Below are 9,972 nucleotides of genomic sequence, written 5' to 3'. Positions count from 1 at the left end.
TTCAGTTTGTGTACAAGCAGTAGGAGAAGCAAGCCAACCAAAGAAAAAAACATGGAACGTCAACCATGCCAAAAACCCAACGGGGTTCTAACCAGAAACAGCCACAGCTGTGGTTGAACAACAATACTGGGTGGGTGCTGCCCTGTCCCCCCCAATGAACAGCGAGAAAGAGATTTTACTGATCTCCTTTTCTCGCCCATATTCATCGGGGAACACAGGAACCGTGGGACGTCCACAGGGAGGGAAAAACCACAGCCCCATGGAAACAGCGTCCCTGCAGGCATCTAGGAAACTGCTGCCTGCAAGACCAAGCGGCCCAAGGCAGCGTCCGCCGATGCATAAGTATGCACCTGGTAAAATTTGGTGAAGGTATGTAAGGAGGACCAAGTAGCCGCCTTACACAACTATGCAGCCGAAGCGCGATTCCTCCGAGCCCAAGATGCGCCCACCGCTCTGGTGGAGTGAGCCGTGACACCTAAGGGCGGAACCCTGTCCTGGGTGCGGTAAGCCTCCTCAATTGCAGCCCGAATCCAACCTGCGATTGCCACCTTGGAGGCCGCCAACCCCTTGCGAGGACCCTCTGGAATGACAAAAAGGGAGTCCGTACGGCGGAAGGGACTGGAGGCTGCCAAATAGATCCTTAGAGCTCTGACAACATCCAAGTGATGCAACTCCCTTTCCTTAGGGGGTGAAGGAGAGGGACACAGAGAAGGAAGAAAGGGCTGCCAACTTAGACACCCGTCTGATGGAAGTGATAGCCACAAGAAAAACCACCTTCCAGGACAGGAGTCGGAGAGAAATCTCCCGTAGAGGCTCAGAGGGGGAAGCCTGGAGCGCTAAGAGGACTAAATTCAGATCCCAAGATGGTACAGAGGGACTGTATGCGCCACTCCCTGAAGAAAAGTCCTTACAGGCCCGAGGGGGGCCAGAGGGCGCTATAAAAAATAGAAAGCGCCAAGACCTGACCCTTTAAGGAGCTAAGGACAGGACCGTAGGGAGAGAAAAACGAAGGGGAGGAATGTTTGTTTTCACAAAAACCCAGGAAGGACCTCCAGGTTCTGTAAAAGACCCTGGAAGAAGCAGGCTTCCTAGCCTGAATCATAGTGCGGATAACATCCACCGAAAACCCTCTTTGCTTTAGAATGGCGGTTTCAATGGCCACGCCGTCAAATGAAGAGACCTTAAATGCTGATGGAAGACCGTTCCCTGCGAAAGCAGGTCGTCTCTGAGCGGTAGTGAGCAAGGGACGTCTCCTAGAAGAAGAACGAGGTTGGTGTACCACGTGTAACGGGGCCAATCTGGGGCAATGAGGATCCTCAGGATGCCTTCCAACCTGATTTTCCGTAGAACCCTGGGCAGGAGGGGGAAGGGGGGAAACACGTAGAGGAGAGAGAACCCCTGCCAAGAGGAGATCAGAGCGTCCGCGCCGTAAGCTTCCGGATCCCTTGCGCGGGAAAGGAAGGATGAAAGCTTTCGATTGAGCCTTGAGGCCATCAAGTCCACGTCGGGGCGACCCCAACGGAGAGAGATCGCCTCGAATACTTCCGGATGGAGAGACCACTCGCCCAAATCTATCGTGGTCCTGCTGAGGAAATTCGAGGTCCAGTTCTCCACCCCCGGGATGAAGATCGCTGAAATTGCCGGCACATGGCCACCGTAAGATCTCAGCAGATTCCTGCATCACCGCGAGGCTGCGTGTTCCCCCTGGTGGTTGATGTACGCCACAGACGTGGCATTGTCCAACTGGACTCTGACTAGGTGACCCTTCAATAGGTGGGTCCAGTGCCGGAGAGACAGAAGAATCGCCCTGAGTTCCAGGACATTCATTGGGAGCTTGGACTCCGACCGAGACCATGTGCCTTGGACTGTCCTAGGAGGGAACACCCCTCCCCAACGCAGTAGACCTGCGTAGGTGGTAACAACCGTCCAGCAGATCGGAAGGCAGGACCTTCCCAGAACCGGAACTGACAGCCACAACAAAGGGACGACCGTACCTGAGGGGAGAGACGGATGAGATGGTCCAGGCTCTCGGAGGATTTTTCACAGGAGGACAGGATTGCTCTCTGGAACGTGCGAGAGTAGAACTGGGCAAAGGGAATCGCCTCGAAACAGGCGACCATCTTCACTAGGCTCCTCACGGAACGGTGCAAGGCCAGTCACTTGTCCGGGGGAAGGCAAACCCGTGCCGCGTCCGTGTCCAGAAACATACCCAGAAAGACCAATTGTCTGGAGGGTGTCAGAGATGACTTCTGCAGGTTGACTAACCACCCGAAACGTGCCAGGGCTTCCAGCGTGATCTGTACGCTGTTTGATGCCTGAGCAAAGAAGGAAAAAACTGGTTGAGCGCAGAGGCAGGAAAGAATAGGCCCCGTCCCCTCAGGTCCTGCATCCCTCCGATAGCCGCTGCGATGCGCGCGCATCTATTAACCCGCATGGTTAGGATCAGTGATGCTGTCCTAGCTCCCCCTGCTTGTCGGCAGCGCTGTACCTCAGGCGGCCGCCCGATACTGTGAGTCGGATCGCCACAAGAGGTAGCAGAAATTCACCCCCGATGTCACTGGAGCAAGGTTCAATTCTGAAGCGCTGGCAAAGTGAATCGCTTCTCTGCGCTTGGCTCCGCCCCCCTATTGCGGCCCATGTCTGGCTATGGATAGTTTCAGAAGACACTGTGCGTCCCTTGCTGCTGAAAACACACTGCTGCTGCTGCCATAGGCAATCCTTGTAGGTCTTTCCGAGCCAAGAACCACCTTCCAGGGAGTTTAGCAGCGTGTTTGTGGACGGCGGGGGGGGGGGGGGGGGTGTTTCGATGGACTGGAACAGGCGTCTACTTATCTGTCCAGCCGCCATCTTCACCCTTCCTCTTGTTCCAGCAGGGTCACCCCTTCAGCTACTGGCACCGTAGTGGCAGGAAGCTGGAAGAGGGACTTGGACGGGTGACCCCTTGGCTGGCGGGATGCAGAGAGTGAGGCTGCCCTGGTCCACTTTGTTTTCTTGTGGGGGGAAGAGGCAGCGTGGCGAGCCAACACTGGTGTGCTCCCCCCAGGAGAACAGGGAGGCGAGGCGACCACTGTTTCCCACCTAAAAGAAAAAAATAAACTAAAATAAAAAAAAATCTTCAGGAGCTACCCTGCATAGCAGGGAGGTCTTGCCTCCTATTGACACTAGAATAAACTGAAGCTCTCTCTCCAGGCTGGAGGGGGTATAGCAGCCAGGGGAGGAGCTAATGGCTTTTACTAGTGTCAACACCTCCTAGAGGACATAGCTATACCCACGGTTCCTGTGTCCCCCAATGAATATGGGCGAGTAAGAAAAAACAAAACTGCAGAAAAATAAACTAGGTGGGTGTGCCCCCCTAATGAACAGAAGAGAGAGACCTTTTACAGTAAGTAACTAACTAAAAGTCCTGTTTCCAGCTCATCCCTCATGACAGCACCACAGGAGGTCGTTCCCCTTTGACCTTCTTGGGACAGGAAACAGAGGTTAAAAGGTCCCTCCCACCTCCACCCACCAGTGTTCTTCCTGTCCCTACAGGGGATAGACGCTGAGAGGTTCCCTGCTCTAGGGTTGAAGAGATTCTACAAGAACTTTTAGGGCCTAAGGCTGGGACTAGGATTGTGGTGTCCAGCCGCTCCTTTCAGACCTTGTAAAGCCTTGCTAACATATTTTGGGGAAGATGTCCCTCAGCAGCCCGGAACCCACCTGGCGGAGTCTGAGCCTTTAGGGTGGGTTCTCTGATGGTCTGGGTGCGATCGATGGATTCATACTCATCCTTCCTATAAAGTGGCTGTTCCAGTAAACCCCTTATGTGGGTCCCTCTGGCTTGCTCCTAACCCTGATGAGTGGGTAATGCAGCTGGTGGTTACCTCACTATGGGTTTATGGAGCTTAGATCTGTTGTTCCTTAATGGAGTTCAGCAGGATCGCGCCTCAGTGCGCCTGAAACAGTCAGCAGCTGGATGGGGCCTTGTCTCCTTACCAATGAACCATAGGCAGGTGTTGACAGATGCTGCATGACAATATTGGTGCTTGCTTTGGCAGCACATACTCCAAAGACTGGTAAGTAAACCATGCAAACTATTTGTCAGGTAAGTAAATCATGCATGTGTTTGACCAGCTGGATTGTCTCAACAGTTCTAATTACTTTAATCGAGAATCTGTGTGTGGCTCTAAATGGGAGCTCAGATGATAGTAGCATCACCTGTTTCTTTAATGAGGACTTCCTCCGTGCAGGTCTTGCTGACACTTGCTGCCTCCGTGCAGGGTCGGCTGACATTTGCCTCCTCCTGGTGTTATGACATAAAAGTAACAAAGGGGTCCTATGGTGAAGACCTCAGGTAAGGACCTAGTGTGACAGGAGTAGCCTACAGTGCCTATTTACGATATACAGTTTACCGCAAAGCTGTATTGGAGCCACATTCCTCCAGGGACAATGCGGACAATATTAATAGAAATTGTATGTAATTCAAGGTGTACAAGACATATACGTGTACATGTGAGTTATAGGGTATAGTATACGCTACACCTGGAGATAGTATGGGTCAGCCTGAAGTTAAGGAACATTAGTGTGACCAGAGCACTGAAATGTAGTAAAGATCCTACCCAGATCTGTTATAATGGAAGGTAGCACCATCCTGGCTGGGAAGTCTTCTTGTATGGATTACAGCTATCCCTTCTATGGCAATAAATTTGGTATATCTACCTCAGGACAAGTGATTTCAGTAAATGTCAACCTTTGCCCAACTAAACTCTTCTCTATATTATACTATTTACACCTAATGGTGCTGATGTCATGAACATTAGGGACCCTGCCTTCATTGCACCTAATACCCATAACCTCAAGGGCACCTCTGTCACCTCCGGGAAGGAGACTCCCCTCACTGCACGCCAACCCAGGGAGCCATGAAATGGCAATAGAGACTGTGCATTCCTCTGTCCACATTCACACTTATAGCCATGCTCACACGTATACGCTGCGGCTATGTACGCTGCTCAGGTCCTGTAACAGTTTGCCACTCCTCAGTGCCTGTGTCTCCTGGCTAGTGCCATGTAAAGATCTTGTGAAACCCCTTAAGACTGCCTTTGACCTTGAAGCTATGCGGGCAGGTGGGTTCTTGGTTGGCCTGGTTTCTTCGGGAGGATTCTTTCTTATCCCTTGAATTCATACCAACACCTCCTGGTTCGAGATCCCAAGCTTGTCCTGGACCGGTAGGAAGTTAACGGTACAGTTTGGTTACCTCATCGTTGATCTCCATGCTGCAATGTGCCAGTGCGGTCAGCTCGGCTCGGTTTTCTTACATATACCTTGTAGACTTTCCGGAGTTAGCCGTTTATCATTTTTTAACGATTAAGCTCTTGGGAATGAACTGCAATGGGGGTCTACAGTAATGGGGGGTCTACAGTAAACTATTACTCGGTGCAGTGGTTATATATGATGTTACAATATTTTATCTGGTTTTAGAGCGAGACGCTTTTACACATTGATACTTACCATATAGGCTTACAGGTAAAGGGCATCCTTTTTATGGCCGATGTCTAATAAGATGATTATTCTTCCTCTAATTAAATATTTAAGTCTATAAACAGAGGTAGAACTGTTGATCAAGGATGCAGATAAAGAGACATTTCAGAGTTTACGACTGGATTCACAATTTCTGTCATCAAGATTTCATTTTCTGGCAGAATCAAAAAGTTTCTGTCTCAGGTTTATTCCCGATCCTATGGAATGGTATATTATCTAATGATAAAGATCTGAGACTTGGTCCCCCCCCCCTAAATTATAATTTGGTACGTCTCCTGTGGTGCTGTCAAGAGGGATGACCTGGAAAATAGGAGTTAGACTTACCGGTAATTCGGTTTCCAGAGATGACAGCACCTGTGCATACCCTCCCTTACTAACTACTATGTAAATATTGCATATAAGATTTTCTGATGATTTTAATTAATCTGTTGCATCCATCCTGGTGTAGTAATCTGGAAAAACACTGGTGGGTGGAGATGGGAGGGACTTTTTAACCTCTGTTTCCTGTCCCAAGAAGGTCAAAGGGGAACACCTCCTGTGGTGCTGTCATGAGGGAATATCTGGAAACTGAATTACCGGTAAGTCAAATTCCTATTTTTTTTTCATTAGTGTCATTGGGGGACACAGGAGAGGCTATGGGACATTCCAGAGCAGTCCCTAGGGTGGGAACAAGACATCAGTGGAAGGCTGCCTGCAAGGCCTTGTGTCCCACCAGTCCAAAAGTGGATGAAAAGTGTACACCCTGTAGAATTTCGTAAAGTTATGCAGAGATGACCAGGTAGCGAGCATACACAACTGTAGTGCAGGTGCCTGGTGCTCCGCCCATGGGTTCCCCACAGAGCGGATGGAATGCGCAGTAACACAGTGGGGGGGGGGGGGGGGGGTTCCTGGTCCATAAAACAGAAAATCTCAGAAATTGCAAAATTGATCCAACAGGAGATGGTGGATTTAGATGCCGAGAGATCCTTCCTAGAACCATTGGGGACAAGAAGTGAGGTAAGTGCGGACTGCCGGCTTCACAACCAGAGGATGTAGGGCTTGAGTTGGTAGGGCACAAAAGGAGGGTAAAATTTCATGATTTTCCTATTTTATGACGTAAAGTCATGATTTTATTAAAGACACGGAGGCGAGTATTGCATTAACTTCCTTTACTGTTACCATAGCAGCAAAGAAATGAACATGTCAATCACAAGGAAACACCCTAGAGACCGACTCCTCCCCCTTATCCCAGTATATAAGGACTTCCACATCCTGGGATCATCCTCTTTCTTTGAACAGCCACTATAACCATCGACTCTTCCGGAAACTGGATCTTCCTGAACCGAAAACCATGGCCCCGAAACGTGGGACCAACCAGACTACCGACTGGAACAACGAACATCAGAAACCTCGAGAACGCCAACGACTGCATTGAGACCAAAAACACAGAGGAGGAGAAACATCAACCTGCGGAACGAGAACACAAAAAAACAGGTAGTACTACAAAGACACGGCATGAAAAACATAAGAAACATACAAAGTACTCAAAAAATATTGAATATCAGACAATTCATAAACAACATCTAGCTTGTAATAGATCCCACTGAAAATCCCAAGAGGGTGGGTTAAGGGAGGGCAATACTCGCCTCCGTGTCTTTAATAAAATCATGACTTTACGTCATAAAATAGGAAAATCATGAAATTTTATCACAAGACACGGAGGCTCCTATTGCAAGTTTAAAGCTGAGATATGACAGAGTTAAAAGCATGAGACTCCGGGCGAAAGTAAAACTTGCGGAAGGTGGAAACCCTAGACCAATCCGCTAAGCGCATAACATCCTCCAGACGGGCTCCCGAGACCGACATAGAAGTAGCCGAAGCACTGCGGACGGAATGAGCCGTAAAAATAGAGGTGTCAATACCGGCCTGACCCATGACCTCCTTCACCCAGCGAGACAGGGTCACACTAGTAACAGGAGTATAGGGTTTACGAAAAGAAATAAACAGATTGGGAAAATGAGAGACACGTAAAGACGCCGTACGAGACTCGTACTCCCGCAGGCACGCCACCGGGCATAGGCGTGGGGACTGCGGAAAAGCTGGGTAAGAAACGGAACGAATGTTCGTCTTAGTGCGCCTGGAAATGTTAAATAGAACCCCTTCAGGCGTAAAAGACCTCGCGTTGTGGTCCAAAGCCCGGACATCAGACACACGCTTACAAGAAATTAAGCAAAACAGCGTGACCAACTTAGCAGATCACTGGCACAGTGACAATTGGTCATTGGAAGACCAAGCCACCAGAAAATTCAAGACCATTCCCACATCCCAAGTAGCCGAGAAACGAGGCCTGGGAGGGCGAGATAATCGAGAGCCCTTCAGCAGGCGACACACCCACGGATGTTGACCCGCAGGAGAACCCTCAAAACCCTCATGACGGGAAGAAATGGCCGATCTGTACAGATTAATAGTGCGATAGGCCTTGCCGGAGTCAAACAAAGAAGACAAAAAGGACAAGACCGACGTTACAGGGGCCCGAAAGGGATCCAGGTCCCTCTCCCCGCACCAGCGAGCCCAAGAGTCCCAGGCGGAGCGATAAGCCCGTCTAGTTCCTGGAGCCCATGCGCTCTCCAATAAGAAAAGAGTTGTGTCCGAAACACCTGACAGTGAGCTGGGGAACCCGAGATCCTGCAAGCGAGAAGACGAAGCCCCCCCGAAAGAATGAGGGGATGTTGTTCCCCCAACGGATCCCGCAAGAGCCAGGGAAGGTCTGGGAGGAGGATTGGATAATCCACCAACAAGTCCAGAAGCAGCGGAAACCAAGGTTGCGACCTCCACAACGGAATGATCAGAATCAGATCCGCCGACTGGAGCTGAACTTGAAGGAGAACCCGGGGAATCAACGCAAACGGCGGAAACGCATACATCAGAGCCCCTCCCCATTGCTGCAGAAATGCATCTACCGCCTCCACCAGTGGATCCGGTCGCCAGCTGAAGAACCTGGAGGTCTGGGCGTTCAAACGGCTCGCAAAAAGGTCTATCGATGGAGGACCCCAGCGAGAAGATAAAGTTAGGAATACCCCCTCGTCTAACTTCCAGTCGCTGGAATCCAAAATATAACGTGAATTCCAGTCCGCTACCACGTTGCGGAGCCCCGGAAGGTGTTCCGCTATAACTACTATACCCTTGGTTAGGCAAAACTCCCAGAAATCCTGAGCTAGGTAAGTCAGGACCGAGGAACGAGTACCGCCCATCCTGTTCACGTATCGAACCGCGGAGACATTGTCCATCCTTAGTCTGATACAGGTAGTGACGGTGCCGTTGGCGAAACTGCGAATCGCCAAAGACCCTGCCAATAATTCCAGGCCATTTATATGGAGGCGGGACTCCTCTGGGGACCAGGGACCCCCGGTGGATATCCCATTGCAATGAGCCCCCCAGCCGTGTAAGCTGGCGTCGGATTCGATAATTAAATCCGGAAGGGGACCAAACAGGGCTTTGCCATTCCAGACTGATAGGTTCTGGATCCACCATTGAAGTTCGTCTCTCGTCTCCGAATCGAGCGTGACCATGTCCGAGTATGCTGCACCTGTCCGGAGGTGCGCAATTTTGAGTCTCTGGAGAGCTCGGTAGTGCAAGGGAGCCGGAAAAATGGAATGTATGGACGATGCCAGGAGACCTATAAGGCGAGCCAAGTGTCGCAGCGATAGCTGGGGTCGTAGTAGTGCATGTCGCAATTCCTTGCGAATAGCGCGGACCTTGGCTAGAGGAAGGTGAAGTGTCAGGGAGGAGGAATCTATCCTGAAGCCCAGGAACTCCATAGAAGTCGGTGGATTGAGGCATGACTTCTCCTGGTTTATGATGAAACCCAACCTGGATAAAAGGTTGGTGGTCATGGAGAGGTGTACGCGAAGAAGGGACGGGCTGCGTGCCATTATAAGAATGTCGTCTAAGTATATTATCATGCGTACACCTCTGCTGCGGAGCCAAGACACCACAGGCTTCATCACCTTGGTGAAGCACCAAGGGGCGGAAGACAGACCGAAAGGTAGGCAAGTGAAACGCCAAAGCTGGTCTCCCCAAGGAAAGCAGAGCAGGCTCCTGGAGGCCGGAGCCACCGGGACCGTAAGATAGGCGTCCCTGAGGTCCAGTTTGACCATCCAATCGCCTGGAAGGAGCATGTCCCTTAGAAGGTGGATGCCTTCCATTTTGAAATGGCGATATTGGACTATGGAATTGAGGGACCGTAGGTTGATGACTGGGCGCGATTGGCCGCCCTTTTTCTGCACCAGAAACATACTGCTGATTACCACAGCTGAATGGGGTGAGGTGCGTTCTATCGCCCGCTTGAGGACGAGTTCCTTCAGTTCTCTGTGTAAATGTCGTTGTACCGACTCGGCAAAACGAATGTGCCTGGGGACTGGTAGTAGGTTTGGAGGAGCTACTAGATCTATAGTGAAACCCTTGATGGTATCTAAG

Source organism: Bufo gargarizans, chromosome 9 (genome assembly GCF_014858855.1).
Source record: "Bufo gargarizans isolate SCDJY-AF-19 chromosome 9, ASM1485885v1, whole genome shotgun sequence".
Taxonomy (NCBI): domain Eukaryota; kingdom Metazoa; phylum Chordata; class Amphibia; order Anura; family Bufonidae; genus Bufo; species Bufo gargarizans.
Note: the sequence above shows the minus strand (reverse complement) of the source record.